This window comes from Castanea sativa, chromosome 2 (assembly GCF_040712315.1).
Source record: "Castanea sativa cultivar Marrone di Chiusa Pesio chromosome 2, ASM4071231v1".
NCBI classification, from domain to species: Eukaryota; Viridiplantae; Streptophyta; class Magnoliopsida; order Fagales; family Fagaceae; genus Castanea; species Castanea sativa.
In genome coordinates, this window is record NC_134014.1 from 20,168,971 (window position 1) to 20,190,095 (window position 21,125).

General features: G+C 33.5%; 1 pseudogene; it reads left to right on the plus strand.

The window, feature by feature from the left end:
* Window positions 1-1,062: 1,062 nt before the first annotated feature.
* Window positions 1,063-20,451, plus strand: LOC142625027 (cysteine-rich receptor-like protein kinase 10; annotated as a pseudogene).
* Window positions 20,452-21,125: the final 674 nt, after the last annotated feature.

Sequence of the window (21,125 nt, forward strand, 5' to 3'; positions counted from 1 at the left end):
GGCTATATCTTGAGGTATTGAACCAATTTACAATTGAGGCTGTTGTGGCAGCAAATTTTCGGCGCTACATCCATCAAATATTGAAGTGGCAACGGGTTCAATTTTCGCCAATAAAGGTGGGGGATAAACTTTGGTTTAACTGAGAATCTGTAAATTAATTGTTGATAAATTGCTATCCTATTAGGATATTTAGCCAAAAAAGTAACTTCCAACTTCCTCATATCTTCTCACATAGTGCGTAATTCTTTGAGCTTTGAGTCTACAGAATTCAGCTTCTCATCCATTGATTCCACCTTCTCACGTAATTGGTCCAAAGTCTTCTTTGTTCCTTCGTAGTCTTGAGAAATAGCCTTGAATTGAGACTCTAATTCTGCGTTAGTCACCATTATCTTTGAAGAGAAATTTTGTTGAACGGTTTGCGAAAGAAGATTTTTGCAACGAACTTGTGGTAGGATTTTAGCTCTAAAACCAAGTTGGCACAAGAGAATTTGTATGCATGTGTTTGTGGTGGGTATAGGGTTAGGGAAGAAGAGGAATTATAGAGAAATTTAGGATGTTTATCCGTGAACAATAACTTTAGAGAAAGAAAATAAAAAGGGAAAGAAAAGAGATGGAGAAAAGAACCGCAAAGGCTAAAGTGCCTCAATGCTCAAAACACTCAAATTATTAATCAACTCTCTATCTTCTTTGAATACATTGAGTACAATCAATATATATATCTATATCTATATATATATATATATATATATATATATATATATATATAAAATAGATGAAGTTAAGAGAAAGTTAGTTCCTGTATTTAAGGACGTGTTGACAAATCAGATAACTACTTATTTAAAATTTAGACACATATACAATTTTTTAAAAATACAGCCGCACGTTACAACGCTTGACTTTTTAAACTCTGCCACGTCTGCAACTAAAAAGTAGAAGCGCTTTGCCACAATTAAGGAGGCGTTGACACCAGGAAAAAAATACCGTACGGTGCGTCTGGAGACTTGCCGTGTGATAACTTAACACACCGTGTGAGAGCCTCTCAGTATAAAATGAAATAACCGGTTAAAATGCTCCAATATTCTAAAAAAAAACGCAGATGCAGAGAGAGAGAGAGAGAGAGTTCTCCGTTCCCTCGCCAAACTTAGAGCACCGCTACAACCACAGAGAAAGAAAAATCTATTAGCATCAGCACCGTTAGGCTTTATATCTGCCACCGTTAGATCGTCAGAACCGGCTCCGGTACGCTTTTCTCCATTTTTTTAGATTTGGGTATGAAATATTACTTTTTATTGAGTTTTTTTGTTGGATAGGTTTAGATTTGATTTTAGTTTTGATTCCTTCTTTGTTTCGGGATTTTGGGTTCTCCATGAAAATGTTTGTTCTCTCAAATTTTCGATTTTTTTTTTCTATTTTGGATTACAGAAATCACTAAGCCTTTCTACAGCACAAACCCATCGGTTCGGCCCACTTATTACCTTTTGGAAGGAACAAACAAATCAATGAAAAGTGTAAACTCCCCAACGTTCTATCAAGGGTCTCTCTTCTTCTCAAAAACCAATCGTTCCAGGAAAAAAAGAAGAAGCAAAGGATGGAAGATCAGTCCCCTCTGCTTATTGACAACGCCTCCAATGGGCTTCCTATCCATTCTCTGACTTTTTTTCCCCGCAAATTAGATTTGTGGTATGTTTCAAACTTTTACAATTACAGTTGAGTTTGGTTCTACAAATTAGGGTTAAGGAAATCGAAATTCTGATATGTCACTATCTTTATTAAATATTTACAGCAATGGGTTTGTTTGAATTTTTCTCTTTTAGATTTATCATTCAATTTCTTTCTCTGTAGAGATGAAGTGGAATCTTTCTTCAATCTAGAGTCTCTAAATTCATCAAAGCAAAGGTACCAATTTCTTTTCCCAATATACTCTTCCCTTTTCCTCTCTATTTGTTTAATTTAGGGAAAACCTCCTCAAAATGAAATCTTTCTAATTCTTTAGTCTAAATCATTTCACTTTAATTTTCAGGTTTTGTTTGGGATTGAAATTGTGGGATTTTGAAGTCTAAAATGGGTATTCTGGTTGGATTGTGTTGGGTATACTGGTCAGATTGATTTTAAATCTTTGATTTTTGTTTCTAGGTTAGAAATTGTTTTGATAAAGGTATTTGGTTAGAATCTGCTTTCTTTAGGATATTTGTGTCACATTTGGTTTGCTTTTGTTTAGAGTATTTGGGTTAATTGGTTTAGGGTATTTGTCAATGATGTTTTTAAAATAGATAAAAAGAAACTCAATTATGCCTTTTCTATTCCTTTTTCTATTCCTACAGATAACCATAAGTCCAAAAGGCCCATTGAACATCCTCTGGGTTTGAGTTTAATGGCAGAGTGAATTACGTCCATGGAAATAATAGTGATTTTAATGATTAAATGTGAGTGTGTGTGTGTGTATATATGTATATATTTTATCCTTACTGTGTTTGTTTAATCCATATACTCATTGTTAAAATTAGAGAAATGCACATGTTTTGATCCTAGCCACTTTGAGATGTACCTATATATTCTTGATTGCCGTCTTGATTTGTAGTTGATATTTCTCCAATAATTGTTAAAATTATGCTTTAAACTTGATTTGGTGTACTTTTCTAAGTTTGATGTTGAAATAAGCTTTATTCTAAATTAATATATTATGGGTATATAGAAATAGGCATATAAGAATATTTGGGTTCATGCTTACTGCTTATGCCCTTCATATAACAGTATCATGAAATAATGTCTGTAGATATTGATTTAAAGGTGATTGCTTTTGCTTTCTTTTGAAAAAAATTTCAGTGCATTGGGAGATATCACGAACCTACTTATTCATTTCTTATATAGTTTCTTTACTCTTTTTTCTCAATGGATTTTCTTGCCTCATACTTAGTTGTAGCTTTTATTTAGTTTCTTGCTTGCTCTGTTTTTTTTTTTTGGTTAGGTGTTACAGGTTTTAGATATTGGTGGTTGATATTCATGTTGATTTTCTATCATGTTTGTCTGATTTGATTTCAAACAAACTTTAAAATATGAAAATAATAATAATAACACCTACATGAGCTTTTTTTTGTATGTCTTTTACATTTTCTTCACATCTTTACCTTAATTTCAGCTTCTACATCTGTTCAAATTATTACAATGGTCTCTCAATTCTTTACCTTGATCATTTATATTTTCCTATATTTTAAAGTCTTTGAAGCTTCTTGCTTCTTTTGGATGTCTGGCATCACTTAAAATTTTGAGTTTACACATATTTGCAGGTCGGAATTGTTTGCTTTAATAAGGTTGTGATAGTGTCATCCATGAACTCCAAAGGCATAATCATAGTACTTTCAATCATGAATTAAAAACAACCTTAAGCACCCACCAGTAAGTAACACATATTTACCTTCTTCTTTTTTTAATTTGAATAATACAATGTTAAAGTGCACCCACTTTAATTTTTTTTATGTAAGTTTTTTTCTTTTATGTAAGTTAGTGTAAGCTTTTTGTTGTAATATTGGTAATACATTTAGCATTTTCCATATGTTTTTATGTTTCGATGCTTTTATTGGAGAGTTTGGTTTTGTGTGCTAATATTTTGCATGGGAAATTATAGGTGAGACTTCATCAATACTTCGAACCATAATAGAAATCATTATAAATGGGGGAATATTACTATAAAACTGGTAGAAGCATATGGTAGATTAATGTTATGTTTTTATTTTGAAGCAAATAGAAAGAAGATGCGCTTAATAGGTTGGGTTTGAGGATAACAAGTTTTTTTTTTTAAAAAAAAAATTTGCTAGAAGGGTAAAGATTGTTGAGCGATTGAGATAGTATCAAAAACTACATGTGTGTTCCAAGATTATTTCTTAATTATAAGAAAAACTGATTTTATTTGCGTCAACATAATTTCAAAATTAGATAATTATGATACAATTTTGTCTTTGTTTTGGTCCATTGTAATCAATGGTTATTTTTGTGTGCAAAAGAATCCTCCTGTATCAATTGTATTTATGACATTATATAGCAATTTGTTATTTTTTTGGAACCTGTTTTGTGGTGCTTGAAATTTGGAGTTGGTTAACTGAATCTTATTTACTAATATAATGTTAGTGGTGCTTTTTCTCTGCATGTTGTTTGATCTTTGCATTATGTGGGAGGCATGTCTTTATATAAAAGAAGCTAGATTACTTATGAAACCAATGCTTTGTCAGCGTCCTAATTTTTCACTCTGTCAATGTCACATGAAAATGTTAAGCACTTGCAACATTGCTATTTTTTTTCCCGGATGACCAAAAGCGAAGTGCAAATCCAGTGTGTGAAAAAGAGGAAAATTTAGAACAACTAACCTGGTATTTTGCTTTCAGTGATTTAAAGTGGTTGTGTGATGTGATCCTCAAAAGCCAAGTACTCTTTCTAAGCCTTTTGTTATTTCGGCTATTGACTTATTAACATTCTATTGTATGGCTATCTACTTACTTAGCAATTCCTTCTAATTGCTTTTTGAATGAGTAGGAGCGTCGAAGAATGTGCTTATTGCAACAGATTAAGCAAACTGATTAGAAAGCATAGTTTAAATAAATAAATAAATAAATAAAAGAACAAAAAGGAGAGAATCCTAACAGTACATATTATTACTGTAAACTAAGGTATTAAATCGCTTTAGATAGTGCAGAAATTGACTAAAAACCAAAAGCAGAATCATTATATACAAAATAGAGCATAAAATATTACTTCATGTTGTTAAATTTGAGTTTGGTATTGATTCAAAATTGGTAATGTTTCATTTCTATAAAACTGTCATGTTTTCTGAATTTTAGATAAGTATAATTAATTATATGACACACAATCTCATGTTTTATAGGATCTCAGTTTCTAACACCTCATTTATATTGACTCTTATCAAGTATTTTGTATTTATATTAACATATTTTCCCTCACATGTTAATTCAGATCAATCATCCCTGACATATTAGACTTTTGGCTACTATTCGAGAAGAACTACTGAATTAAATTGAAAGGTTAGGAAAACCTAATTTTCCTTTGTAGCTATTTTTTAGTTTATAACTCTTTGTCCTTTGTTAATGCCTGATTAAAAAAAAAAGTAAAACTAAAATAGTTTTAAGATTATCAAATATGGACTCTTTGATTCTAAAAATAAATGCTAAAACTTATTTCTTTCCTTTACCATGATATGACAGCAAAAAGAAAAAAAGAAAAAAAGAAAAAGAAAAAGGAAAATGCAAGAGAAGCACACCTAAAAAGACGAATGCTAATGTTTGAGAAACGATCCAAAAGAAAACGGCATGAAAGAGAAAATTGTTTACAAAATAAACTTATCCAGGCTAGGAAATTCAAGGGAATGGTCATTGCTTAAAAAAAGAAAAAAAAAAGAAAAAGAAAAAAAGGGAGGAGGGATAGAATGGCATTAACTCATGATTTATGCGTCAAGAGGTTCGCATCTCTTTTTTCCCTGTACTTATTAGTTCTTTAAACATTCTTTTTTGAAAATTTGAAAATATAACTTTCAATTCACATTTGATTATCAAATATCGGTGTTGACATGGAACATTCCTTTGGAGAAACTAGGTTGAACGTAAGTACAAATGATACTTTGGTAGAAGATGGGTCCAATTGTTGTGCTGCTCCTCAAGGAATCCATGGATCAGAAAATTCTCTCTTTGTTGTATCTATTTAATTGTTAGTCTCTATCTTTCATACTATTGAATACTTTGTTTTCTAGAGTTATTTTGAAACTCCTTGCATCCATCTTAATTTCATTAATTTTTGAATATAGGCTCAGATTGTTGTTTTTCCTATTAAATAAGTAGTGTTGTACTCAAAGTTGTTGGTTTGTAAGTAAATGGTTTGATTCAAGTTCTAATTTGAAGATTTTATTGATTAAGATAGATCAAGATCTTTTTTTCATATTTAGGTGTGGGTAGACTCATTACATGAATTTGAGTGTCTATGTGCTGAATTAGCAACATGTGGAGGATTTTTTTATATTATTTATAAAATGTATTTGAACAATGGTAATTTACACAATCTGTTTAATGCACATCTTTTATTTTCACTGTCCAAGCATATATACTCTATTTTGTGACTTCATTATTCCACTCTAATATGAATGAGAATATTAAATTAAATAGTTAAAATAGAGTTTGGTGTTAAACAAAGTTCAAAAGTGTTTTCATGGTTCATTTGTTTAAACACAAGAAGCTTTTTTGGATTTTAGATAATTATAATTGTTAAGTTGGTATATATACAGTAAATGAAATTTAGTTTCTAGAGCCTCATCCATTCTAAGTACTCTTTTTTTTCACATGTTTTTGTAAAAGCAATAAAGGCAGATAAGAAGGATTATGATTTCTACAAAACGTATAAAAGGTCATTCATTGTAATAGTCATTTAAGCTATTGTGAAAATTTATGAAGGTAACATTTCACTGAAATAGAAGAATTGGAATGGAACTTAGAGACAAAGGTATCAATTGTACTTATACAATTAAAAAATTTATAATAGCCTTTACGTTTCTTTAAAAAATTTCTTTTATAAAGCAACACATATTGTTGACATGCAAAGTCAAGATTTTTAATAACAACAACATAAATATAGGGTATTATATTGCATGTCTTATTTGAAAGACAAATGCCAAATCTATCAAAGGATTTTTATGTGAGTGTTGTAAAGTTGACCTTAACATTTTTTACCTTTTTCATTAAGTTTTTTTAATTGTTACCCAATAGATCATAGTAATTTATTTTTACTATTATATAAATTTAGCATTTTTTACCTATTTTTATTAAGTTTTTTTTACTGTTACCCAATAGATCATAATAATTTCTTTTTACTGTCCTGTCACGTGGCACTCTAATATTGCATTTAACCTTTTTTATTTTTTTCATTAAGTTTTTTTAACCGTTACCCAATAGATCATAGTAACTTATTTTTACTATTATAACAATTTAGCATTTTTTACCTCTTTTTATTAAGCTTTTTTTTACTATTACCCAATAGATCATAGTAACTTCTTTTTACTATTATATAAAATATGGGCTGTTCTTGACAATTAGACCTATTAGACCAAAATTAATTCACTATAAAATAAACTACCTGTTAAAAGTAGACCAAACCTTATGAAAAACTTAAGTCAGTTCTTACCTTACATATTATGACCCAAGTTTGACCATTTCCACGTGTAAATCAAAGCAAAAACTCTTACCCTCTTACAAACTCTCTTATTCCTCCCCCACGTATAGGTGATACTTCTAGAAAATCTCATCCTCATGAAATCAAGTCTTCATTTTTCCCCAATTTCAATTCAATATGCTTTTGTCTATTAATAATGCTCTATGCAATTTATGCAGACAAATTCTCTGTCATCGACTAGTGCAACAAAAATATATATAAATCTTAAGATCTTTGAGGTTGCTGAAATAATTAACAAGTGCAAATTTCTAAAATTTATAATAACAAAAAAGTCTAATAAATATCATATACTATCTCACAAAATGCCATTAACTTAATATTTTCTTTAAAAAAAAAATTCAATGATAGGAATGACAAAAAACATGATCCTATACAAGAAATACCAAAAATACATGCAAAAAAAATTTTCATAGGAGGATTTATCTTTAAATATTATGAAGACAATAGCAAAGATAAAATGCATTGAATGAGATCCTACGAAACAGGTTTGTTAATCATTTCAATTTATACTCATCATTTATGTAAAAAAATAATCATACATCATATTATTTACATTAAAAAAAAATAATACATATTAATTTCAAAGTTCATTGCAAGATGTGAACTGCTAGGGTATTGCAATAATAAGTAATATTGATACAACAATAGGTTGGTATTACATTCTATGCGTACTTTGTGTAAGGAATGTCAAACCACAAGTAAAATAATTTTGGTATGCAAAAATGTGAAACAAAAATAAATCTTTCTATTCCAAAGTTAGAGGCACTCACATTAACTACATATTCTCCAAATATTTATAATATATTTATCTCACTATAACTACTATATATATACAATTGCAAACTACTTCAGATACATGATTCAAATTGAAGTTTTTGATGCAACTATCAAAACAAATTTTGTGATATTTGATTGAGATGCCGAGAAAATCCTAATTGAATCTACAAGATATTTTGTTGAAAAATAAACTAAGGTACTACTTATTTAAATTATTGTAAAAGTATTGATATTGGAGAACGAATTCCACGTGATTTGAAAAAAAAAAAATAGGAAAAAAATGGATTTCTCTACTTCATTTGAATGGATTCAATCTAAAGGATGGTTTAAAAATTACATAGTTGCTAAGATTTTTTATGCACGTTCAAATGATAAAAAGGTATGGAAGAAAAAAAAAATACACAATTCAATATGCTATATTAATTTTTTTTGCTACACTATTCCAAAATTAACAAAAATATTAAAAAATATATATATATATTTACAAAAAACTGTTATATCATTGAAATTTAATATAAATGCAAATACTATGAAAAATCTTAGCGACAAAGTCCAAACTTTATAAGATCCAATTAAGAATCTCTCGATACCAATTCATTATTGATTAATACAAATGATGCAATAAAAGGAAAAAAAATGATGAAAACTAAAAAATTGAACAAATATAGACGGACTAAACTTCAAACGTTGAAGATAGAGAAACTAATGATGATAACAAGTATCACCATACCTTAATAACAAAAATTGAAGAAAAAAAAAAAAAGATTTCATAATGAAGCTTTTTATTTCATCATATAATAAAAATCAATAATATAGAATGAATTAATATGCTTTTATCAACTTTTATAATACAATATTACTCCAAGTTGTTTTAATTATTGCTCATTACTTGAACAAAATAATTATAATAGATATATGTGAGCAATTTATAATTGTTACTTTTTATGATAAACTCATTACTAACAAAGTTTTAGAATAAATATGCTATAATATATATATATATATATATATATATATATATATATATATATCTAATATTTTCCAAAAACAAATTTACATAAAAAATTACAACAGTATCTGTGCATCGCATGGGAAACTTACTCGTATATATAAAAGTAGTGTTACAGATAGTACAAATTTTACTACATTAATCTTACAAACTAATGTGTCACCAATTAGAAAGAGACAATTCAAAATTCAACTATAAGATAGTTGAAACTCATCGATCATGTTTATTGTTATATTAGTTTCTAAGCATCACAAAGTAAAACTTGTAGTGCTTTTAATCTAAACAACACAAACTTGGACCAAAAAGAAAAAACCTAAGGTACTTGGGAGTTGGGAACTCCTAGAAAATTCTAGACCCAACCAAATGACCAAAATACCCTTAATTTGTAAGAATTGCAAAAAGTACGCCCTTGAATATAAAATTTCCCATAATTAATCAAATAAAAACCCAAATAAAAAACGATTTTAATCATATAAGACTCGTACTTAGACCCATAGAATCATGGGAATTTTACTTCAATTGGAATTCACACATGGACCATATGAAATAATTATTGAATAGGCGGATTTACAAAATTTAATCTTCCATGGCTCAACTATAGTAAGAGAAGATTGTTGTAAGAGAAGCTTTACAATCTTGAGAAATTTTTTTTCCTAGACTTTACGACTCACAAATAACTCACAGAGAAAACCTTCACTGCACCAAAATGTCTAGACTCTTTAACTATATGAATTGCCTCCATGGTCCACGGATGACACAATTGTGATCAATCTCTTTGGTCACGCACATGATAAGGAAAATAGCTTGGATCTCTCATGAAAGCTCTAGAATGGAGGCTGAGTTTCTTCACTAAACCGCAACAACTAGCCTCTCTTGCTGTTAAAAATGTTCTTAAGAAGTGTTTAAATAGATGTTTAAATTAGGGATAAAACACTGACTAAAAAAGAGTTTGAATATAAATAAGCAGACTGTTTCCTGCAGTCTCTCTTGAGGGGGCTTGATCTTCACTTGAGTGAGCCTGTTTATCTTTGTTTGAGCAGCTTTCACCTCCGCTTAAGCGAAACTCTTTCATCAACAATTCAGACTTTCTTTTACACACTTCAACCCATTTTACATAAAATAAAATACATCAAGAATTAAATTTGATTACAAGAAAATGGCATGAAATTAGCCAACACTAAAAATCCTAACATATATTATTGAAGGAGAATTTTTAGTTTGACTCCTCAAGATTTATCTTGTTTTCCCTCTTTGGTTATTAGTAATCAAGAAGATAATATCAACCTGATGTGATTCCCGATACCAATAAAAATAAAAAATTTAATAATAAAAAAAGATGTTAGTTTTAATTCTAATTTGTAGTTATTAATTTGGAAAAAAGAGATGGCTCTATTTATTAGTCTAATGGTTCCATACTCATGAAGGGTAACATATTTGTATCCATAAAATATAAAATTGGAACAGTACCTTTGTATTTCAACTTAATTATATAGCAGACCAATTGAAAATTTGCATGTTCAAATAGTTTTTAATTCGACCCCACTTATGGCTTGCAGAGACCAGTAGGACATACCAACTTGTTATTGCAGTTGTTGTTCCAATTGTCAGCTTAATGACAGTCATCACGCTTGCTTGGGTGATTCTGCAGAAGAGGAAGTCAGCAAAATGTTGATAGTAAGTTACATATGCTCCACTATTTACTTGTTAAAGTTGAAAAAGTTAAAGAGTTGACAAGGTGCAACTTAGGAGAAGGAATGGCTTTGGGCTAGAAGTCATTATGCAGTTAGCTTGGAGATCTTAAGAACAAATGAATGTCAATCTTATGGAATATCAAGGACCACAGACTTTCTAAATGAATAACGCCCAAGAATTCAACATAATTGAGCACTGCTTTTAGAGTAACTATTTGTAATGAAATTAAAAAGAAAATTATTAGTGTGGATTTATCTGATGGTTAGTTCTGCAAAAAGATTCAAGGAATTGTGTTTATAAAATAATTTTTTCTTTTGATCTAGCGCATCAATACATTTCAAAGTAATGTGGTGTGTGATATGTTGGGGAAACACATAATTGAAAGAAATTATTCGTTCCTTTTTTTCTGAATTGAACAACAAGTTTGTTCCCATAAGCAATGCAGTTTCACAATAACAGTTTAGGATTTTAGAATGTGTATATTTTAAAATTCTTGACGACCCTAAATCTCTGTAATATAAACAGCTAGGGATTCTAAGATAGTTTTTGATAAAAATTTAATGATGCATATTTTGAAAACTGTAACAAAGGAATTGTCATAACGTTGCTTCCTGGATAATTAAAAAGCTCTAACTCATTTTTTCTTCTTGTTTTTATCAAGATGATGATGCCATCAAAAGACTGGAAACCTTGCAGTTCAACTTCAGCACAATAAGAGCTGCAACAAATAACTTTTCTGATGCCAATAAGCTTGGAGAGGGTGGATTTGGTTTAGTATACAAGGTGGTACAAACATTGCCTTAGTAAAATTACGTAAGTATGAAGGATTTGATTGTCTCATGTAATAAATTTGTCCCTGATGTTTACACAGCACAAAATGACATACTATTGAAATCAAAATGACATACTATTTTTACTCGTATGCATTATCAGGCTAGACTTCCAAATGGACATGAATTTTCTGTGAAGAGACTATTTTTGACAGGCCTGAGGAAACTGAAGTGCAATTCAAGAATGAGATCCTGTTGGTGGCTAAGCTCCAACATAGGTGTCTAGTAAGCCTTCAAGGTTTTTGCTCCGAAGGAAGGGAAAGAATCCTTATTTATGAGTTAGTGGGCAACCGAAGCCTAGATCAATTTATATATGGTACAACTTGAATTTACTGCAAATGTATTAATATTCCTCTGTAATAATTCATAGTAATACCAAAACACAAAATTGATCATATGCCTCTGTAGATCCCATCAAGCGTGTCCAACTGAATTGGGAAAGGCATTACAATATCATTTGTGGCATTGCTCGGAGAATCCTTTATCTTCATGAAGATTCTTGACTTAAGATTATACACCGAGATCTCAAAACAAGTAATGTCTTGTTAGGCTGCGTTTGGCTCCATGTAACTGAATTTCAGAGCGTAAAATAATTGTAGGTGAAAATATTTTTGGGAAAGGAAAATATTTTTTAGTGTTTGGTTGCATTTTAAAAATTGTATTAGAAAATATTTTCAAGTGTTTGGTAACATTCTGAAAAATACAAATTTTCTATTAGTTTCTCACATTTTCTCAGCTTCCAAACAAATTTATAGTAGAAAATTGCAATATATAAACTTTTTAAAGAAACAAAAACCAAAATAAAACCATTAAACTTTCCAACTCGATCAAACAGAGAGGGGGAGGTAGAAAGAGTGAGAGATTAAGGGAAAGAGAGAGGTAGATCGAGAGAGGTTGAAATCAGGTCAAGGCTCCAATCTGTGTTTGGCGTTGACGATGAACTTCAGCAGCGATGAGAACAAGATGACAAGGCTCCGATCTGTGTTTGGTGGTGACGACGAGCTTCAGGTGGTGACTATGAGCTGACGGTGGCGATGAGATTCTCCTAGGTTCAAGCTCTCTCTCTCTCTCTCTCTCGTGTCTGGTTTTCAATCCGTAAAACTTGATTTGAAGGTATGGGTTAGTTCGAAAAGGGATGGGTCAATGGAGGTGGGTTAATGAGGACAAGGATAAGGGATAGGTTAGTGAGGATGAGGGATGGGTCGGTGGAGGACAAGGACAAGGGATGGGTTAGCAGAGTGGCTTGCATGCGACAACGGGGCCGTGTGTCGAGGGTGGTCCTGGGCATCACCGGCGAGGATAGGTTTGAACAAGGACGACGATTTGACCGGTGAGGATATGCTTGGGTTGTCTTTGTTGAAGATTCTAGAAATAATTCCAAGTTGGAATACTTTCGTATATAGATTGATTGTAAATATATATGTTTCCTAGATTAGAGATATGCTCTGCTGGCTAAAATATTTGTAGTCAAAAATTTTAGCATTCCAATTATGTATAGTGGCTATTTATGCCCACAATATTGTAAAAGGATGAGTATGAATGAAAACCAAGTTGTGACTTGGTATCAGAGCCTCTCGAAATAAAAGTCCTTTGAACATAAGCCTCCCATACTCCTCTGAACTACCATCGCAGCAAACAACTATCACCATATGGCTTCTGAATCCTCTACTCTCGAACCATCAACCCTAGTAATCCATATCCAATTTGAAAATTCTGGCTTCCATGCCGGAGTTGTCCTCATCGAAGTTAACTATGACGTATGGTTCCAAATATTAGAGATGCAAATCACAAGACGTGAGAAGCTCAAATATATTATGGGTAAAACTGATCCACCGAAGGAAATTGATGCTACCTATGCAAAGTGGTATGCAAAGAATCAAAAAGTCAAGTGTTGGCTACTAACCTCCATGTCACCAGAGATAATGAAGCGTTATCTTCGACTGCGTACCGTAAGGGAAATCTGGAGTGCTCTTGACAAAGCATTCTATGATGGATCGGATGAGACACAACTCTTTACACTGAATCAGCGTGCCTTCACCACCAAACAAGCTGGTCGACCTCTATCAACTTATTACGGTAAGCTTGTCGAAATTTTCCAAGAATTAGATTATCATGATAAAGTTATCATGAAGGATCCCGATGATATTGTCACCTATAAGAAATTTGTTGCACGGTTGAGAGTGCACATATTTCTTAGTGGCCTAGATGCAAAATTCGAATAGATTAAAGGTGAGGTTCTTCAAAAGGACCCCTCGATGGACCTCGACGACACCTATGCCTATGTCTGGCAAGATGCTGTACGCCGAGCCTCCCTAAATGCTAAACCCGATAGTCTTGAGTCTTTCGCTCTAATGGCTCGATGGTCTAAGCCCCAACCTTGATAATCCGCTTAAAAGACTGAATCTGACCAAGCACGATCTCAAAAGGGCAGTTATGAAATAGGAGATGCCAAACCCGAACATTTGTGCACTCACTATGGTGAGACATGCCATACAAAGGCACGGTGTTATGACTTAATTGGCTATCCAAATTGGTGGGATCCAGCAAAGGCACCACACAAGCACAATTCAAAGCCAAACCACCAAGCCTCTGTTGCTGTAACCAAACCTTCCAATGATGTTGCGGAAGCTTCCTTTTTGATTGCTACTTCAGGTAACATTGGTAAGGTTTTACATACTTCTGCATAAGATATTACTAGTAGTAAATGGATAATTGATTCAGGTGCTACGGATCACATGACCTTTGACAGTCAGCATGTTCCATCTATGAAATAGTCCTCCATACATATAGTCTCTACTGCCAATGGCAATTCCTCACCTGTGATTGGGAAATGTTCAATTCCTCTCTCACATGATTTGAATCTTGATTCTGTTTTAGTTGTACCTTCCCTCAACCATAATTTATTGTCTGTTGCTCAAATAACCAGTGCGTTGTATTGTGTTGTGATTTTTTGGCCTAACTGTTGTGTTTTTAAGGACATTCGAACGCGGAAGACAATTGGTTGTGGTACTACAAGGGGGAAGTTGTACTATCTAGATTTGAAGCCTACTAGCTCACATCAGTTGGCTCAAGCTCTTTCAGCGGATCAGATCGACAAGTCCTTTGAAATTTCGTTGTGGCACAGGCACTTGGGTCATGCGTCTTTTGGATATTTAAAAATATTGTTCCCAAAGTTGTTTTCTCGGTTAAATACTTTAGATTTCAAATGTAGTATTTGTGAACTTGCAAAAAGTCACCGTGTATCGTTCCCATTGAGTATGAATAAAAGTCTAGCACCTTTTATGTTGATTCACTCTGAGGTATGGGGGCTAGCCAAAAACCCTTCCTTGAATGGTTCTCGTTGGTTTGTCTCATTTATTGATGATCACACTCGTATGACTTGGGTTTGCTTGATGAAATCAAAGAATGAAGTTAGCTCCTTGTTTCAGAAATTTCATAAGATGATCGCCACTCAATACCAATCTCACATACAAGTTCTTCGCATTGATAATGGTGGAGAATTTATTAATCAGGACTTGAAGAAGTACTTGCAAGAACCTGGCACATCTCACTAGAAGACTTGCCCTTATTCCCCTTAGCAAAATGGAGTTGTGGAGTGTAAGAATCACCACTTATTTGAAGTTGTACGAGCCTCTTTGTTTGGAGCTCACATGCCCACCAGTTACAGGGGTGAAGCGCTTAGTGTTGCGACTTACCTCATTAACCGTGTACCCTCCAACTCGCTGAATTTTCAGACTCACTTTGAAGTTCTTCATTCAACTGTAACTGCTCCTACAACTCCAAATTTATCACCTAGAATTTTCGGATGCATGGCATTTGTGTATCTTCCTAAGCCGTTACGTGATAAGCTGGAACCACAAGCCCTACGATGTTTCTTTGTTGGCTATGCCTCACTTCAAAAAGGCTACCGCTACTATCATCCCCTATCACGGAAAATGTATGTCACCCTTGATGTTGTCTTCCATGAATATGACATATACTATATTGTTCCCGAGTCCTTAATTTAGGGGGAGAGACAAAATGAATTGTAGACTCTAAATCTAAATCCTTCTTTGGACCATTTGGATACAAGTGGTGAATTTTTGGATAAAAGTGGTGAGTGTCTAGAGAAGGAAACCGTGCTGCTTGAGCAACCTGTTCTCGACCAACTAGACGTTAGTTTGAATGGGGACAGTAATCAGAATCAGATGGAAGCGACTCCACTTCAAGTACCATCTAACCAATCGCTTTCTGAGGTAAATTCCTTTCTAGAACCCCAGGTACAACCCTAGGTACATTCTGAATCTCAATTCCTTCCAAAAGTGCTACCTAATCGAGCCACTAGAGATATACCTAGAGTTAACTATGAACTTGTTCTTAGTTCCAATTCTAAGTATCCCATAAGCAACTATGTATCCTACCATAGACTGTCAAAAGAAAGTGAGTCATTTGCGAATCAATTATCTACCATATCTATTCCTACTAACATGCACGAAGCACTAGGAGATCCTAGGTGGAAGGAAGCTAAGAATGAAGAAATAAAGTCACTTCAAAAGAACTCAACTTGGAAAGTTGTTGAGCTAGCTAAAGGAAAGAAACCTGTTGGATGTAGGTGGGTTTTCACAATCAACTACAAGGTAGATGGAACCATTGAATAATTCATAGCTAGACTAGTCGCCAAGGGGTACACTCAAACTTATGGAATTGACTACATGGAGACATTTGCACCAATAGCAAAAATCAATACTGTCCGTATTCTTATATGCTTGGTGGTGTATCTTGACTGGCCATTGTACCAGTTTGATGTGAAGAATGCCTCTTTGCATAGAGACCTTCAAGAAGAAGTATACATGGAGTTGCCCCCTGGATGTAATATGCAGTCAGAAGGTGGAAGACATGTCTGCAGATTAAAAAAGGGCCTAAACGGTTTGAAGCAATCTCCGAGAGCATGGTTTGGAAGGTTTACGAAGTCAATGAAAGCTTTTGGATACAAGTAGAGTAACTCAGATCATACTTTTTTTGTGAAGCATAATAAAGGAATGATCAATTGTCTCATTGTGTATGTTGATGATATGATAGTAACAGGAAATGATTTAAAAGAAAGGAGGGCATTGTAGAACCATCTAGCCCGAGAATTTGAGATGAAAGACCTTGGTCCATTGAAATACTTCCTTGGTATTGAAGTGTCAAGATCAAAGGAAGGTGTCTTTCTATCTCAACGAAAATATGCTTTAGATTTACTAAGTGAGACTGGTATGACAGCATGTAGTTTAGTTATCACTCTTAAGGAAGAAAATTTCAAGCTAGGCATATATTCGAATCAAGTTCCAACAAACAAGGAGAGGTATCAAAGATTAGTTGGGAGACCAATGTATCTTGCACATACTCAGCCTGACTTGGCATATGCACTAAGTGCCGTGAGCCAATTCATTCATTCTCCAAGTAAAGAACATATGAATGCGGTTACCCACATTTTGCGATACTTGAAGTCATCTCCAGGAAAAGGGATTATGTTTAAAGAAAGGGAATAATCTGGATGTCAAAGGATACACTGATGCAGATTGGGCTGGATCAATCCAAGATAGGCGGTCTACAAAAAGATATTTCACTTTTATAGGAGGAAATTTGGTCACTTGGTGAAGCAAGAAGCAAGCTGTAGTTGCTTTATCTAGTGCTGAATATGAGTTCAGAGGAATGGCTAAGGCAATATGTGAATTATTATGGATTTGTAATTTATTAGGAGATCTAAATATTAAGTAGGATAGCCCAATGAAGCTATATTGTGATAACAAGGCAGCTTGTGATATTGCCCACAACCTAATTCAGCATGATCGAACCAAACATGCACTACAAAAAACGCGGGCTGTAGCTGCGTTTTTTAGCCGCGTTTAAAAAAAAACGCAGCTATACTTGACCTATAGCCGCGTTTCAAAGAAACGCGGCTATAGACCAAACCTATAGCTGCGTTTTTAGGAAACGCGGCAATAGACCTAACCTCTAGCCGCGTTTTTTATAAAACGCAGCTTTAGACATAACCTATAGCTCCGTTTTAAAAAACGCAGCTCTAGGTAAGGTCTATAGCCGTGTTTGTATGTGTGTGGCTGCGTTTTTTTAAGGGCCTATAGCCGCGTTTCTGAAAACGCGGCCATAGGTCCAGCCAAATTTTACTTTTCACCTTCATAGCATGTACAGCCCAATAAATTTTTTTTAAAGTTGGGGCTATAGCCGCGTTTTTAGAAACGTGGCTATAGGTAACAGGCCAAATACACATTCGGCATGAGCTTTGAGCGGACTAAATTATTTTTTTTTAATGGAGGACCTATAGCCGCGTTTTTTGAAACGCGGCTATAGGTAACACAAAAAACAAAAAAGGAGTACGCTGAGATATGTAGAAGAATAAAATATTATATTTCTAACAAAGTAGGACCTATAGCCGCATTTTTAAAAACGCGGCTATAGGTCTACTTTTTAAAAAATAAAAAAGTCATGACCTGACCCCCCACCTACCCCATTTAATCCCTACCACTCAATTCAAAATATCTCATCTTTTCTCTCTATGCCCGTGTTCTTCTTTTCTTGTCTTTTCTTTTTCTCTCAACACATCCATTATTTTCTTTTTCTCTCAACACAACACAATGGTTCTTTTCATTTTTCCGGCAAAGATGACCGGAAATATTCATTGGAGAAGCTAAGGTTCATCTATCTCTACTATTTAAGGTAAAAAATTTCTAATCTTCTTATGGGTATTATACTTTTGCTAGAGCTTATTTTTATTTAAACTTTATGAGCATTGGGAGTAATATTTATGTGTTTATATGTATGGGTTTTACATTGGTGGAATTATTTGATTTTGAATTTTTTGGATATGTGCTTGAATTTGTGCTATAGTGCTTATGTTTAAATGGGTTTGTGTTCTTGAGGTTGTTCTTTTGTGTTTGATTTTGAATTTTTTAAATGGGTTTGTGTTTGATTTTGAATTTTTTAAATGGGTTTGTGTTTGATTTTGAATTTTTTGGGTGTGTTTGTATTGTGGGTATGTTGTGTTTGATTTTGAATTTTTTGGGTTTGTGTTTGGTTTTGGATTTTCTGGGTTTGTGATTAATTTTGAATTTTTTTTGTTTGAATTTTGAATTTTGGAGGAAAAAAAAAAACCTAGAATTTTTGTTTTGTTTTTAATAAAACCTATAGCCGCGGTTACAAACGCAGCTTAAAGTGGGTCTGTAGCCGCGTTTTTAAAAAACGCGGCTATAGACCCAATGCCTATTGCCGTGGTTTAAAAACGCAGCTTTAGGCTTGACCTTTAGCTGCGGTTATAAAAACGCGGCTATAGACCCGCAGGGGCTGTTGCTGCGCCGCTTAGGCCTCGGTTGTAAACGCGGCTCTAGAAAACGCGACTATAGCCTATAGCCGCGTTTTTGGGGTCTATAGCCGCGTTTTTGAAACGCGGCCATAGACCCTGTTTTTTGTAGTGATGTGGAAGTCGATAGGCATTTCATCAAGGAGAAACTAGAAGCAAGGATCATTGAAACACCTCATGTCTTGTCTCAAGAACAACTTGCTGACCTACTCACCAAGGCTGTATCAAGTCAAGCATTTCATGATGGTCTCAACAAATTGGGAATGAGCGACATCTACGCACCAACTTGAGGGGGAGTGTTGAAGATTCTAGAAATAATTCCAAGTTGGTATACTTTCGTATATAGATTGATTGTAAATATATATGTTTCCTAGATTAGAGATATGCTCTACTGGCTAAAAGATTTGTAGTCCTAAATTTTAGCATTCCAATTTTGTATAGTGGCTATTTATGCCCACAATATTGTAAAAGGATATGTATGAATGAAAACCAAGTTTTGACTGTCTTCAGGTGGAGTGTGCTTGAGCTCTCTCTCACTTTCTCTCTTCGGGTGTGTAGTCTAGAAATTCATTGAAGGTAAAATAAGAGCGTAAACGATTTTACAGCCAAAAGGGGTCCTTTTACAGTCAACGTGTAAAACAATTTCCATTTGAACGGATTTTCCATAGGTACCAAACACACACAAAGGTGTAAATTAATTTTCTAAAAGCATTTTCACCCGAAACAAACACAGCCTTAGATGAAGAGATGAATCCTAAAATTTTAGATTTTGGTCTGGCAAGGTTATTTGATGTGGGTCAAAGTCAAGACAAGACCCATAAACGAGTGGGAACATAGTAAGTACCAAGCTCACCCTAATGCTTATCACTTGTTACCGATTTTCAAGTAGCTGGTAATCCCAGTCCTAGTAAAATTTCAAGCTGTAGAGCATTGAATACTTACATAGAGATACTATCAATTTGCAAATCTATAGAGATTGTTCTAATTAATCAATTTGAAACAATGGATATATAACTCCAGAATATATATCCCATGGCCACTACTCAGTGAAGTTAGATGTCTTTAGTTTTGGTGTCTTAGTTCTAGAGATTGTGAGCGGCAAGAAGAAGAGTTGGCTTGGCAATACAGATGATGTAGAACTCCTTCTAAGCTATGTAAGTGTGGCTGTTTTATTTTGTCAAACTGCCTAAAGTATCACTCTTTGTGGGGGTGCTCTCTTTGTGAGGTGTGGAGTTTCAATATATAAAATTATGTACTGCTTACAGGCATGGACTAATTGGAGTCAAGGTACAGCTTCGAATCTAAAAGACCAGACACTTGGGAATGGTTCAAGAAATGAAATAATGAGATGCATTTATATTAGGTTACTATGTGTTCAAGAAAATGTAGCATACCGACCCACCATGGTAACAGTAGTTCAAATGCTCAATTGTGACTCCTCAAGCCTCCCAACACCAGATCGACTTGCATTTCTTATATATTGTGACATAGAGCGAGACCTTCCTTTGCTAGAGTCTACTTCAGGGGCTTTTGAATTGGAACAATCCAAGGATAAAGATGGGACTATGTACTTTTCAGTGCACTGAAACTTCATCAGTCAATTGTATCCTAAATAGTAGACAAGGAAAGGATTTCGTTCCACAAAAAGATATTATATTGTTGGAGATGAGTAAAATGAAACCTTATTGTGGTTTGTTGTCATATGAGCGAATGTTTATACATATGGTTTTAGCTGGAATTGAGAAAATTACAAGATAATGAATGTAGTTATTCATATATACATCCATGTTACAAAAAGTTTTCATCCATTAGCTAAGAGCCTTGTAACTCAATTAGTTGGCACCTCTTGTTATTTCCAACGAAGACAGTCAATGTTCAAATCTCCCTCCCCCACTCCCTCAGTTGTAAAAAAAAAAATATTTCACTTGCTTACAAATAAGAGTAATGTGTTTTAGTTACATAATGAAATTTATGCATAATATGGTGTGTGGGTGTGTGTTTCAAAGATTTCTCCTTAAATTATCTAAAATATAAACCATGCTCTTTGGAATTTTTTGTCACCACCTCTAGAACTTCTTTTCAATTTCTTTCAAAGCTCTCTCTGCAACTCTATGGTGATTTGATTTTGAAATTGGTTAAAGAGAGTCAAAAACAAAATTCTGGAAACTGAATTCAGGCGGAAGGTTATTTTTACAAACATATGGTGTGCATCAGTAAATTCTATTGAAGTTGAAGGTGAGAGTGAAACCCCACAACACAA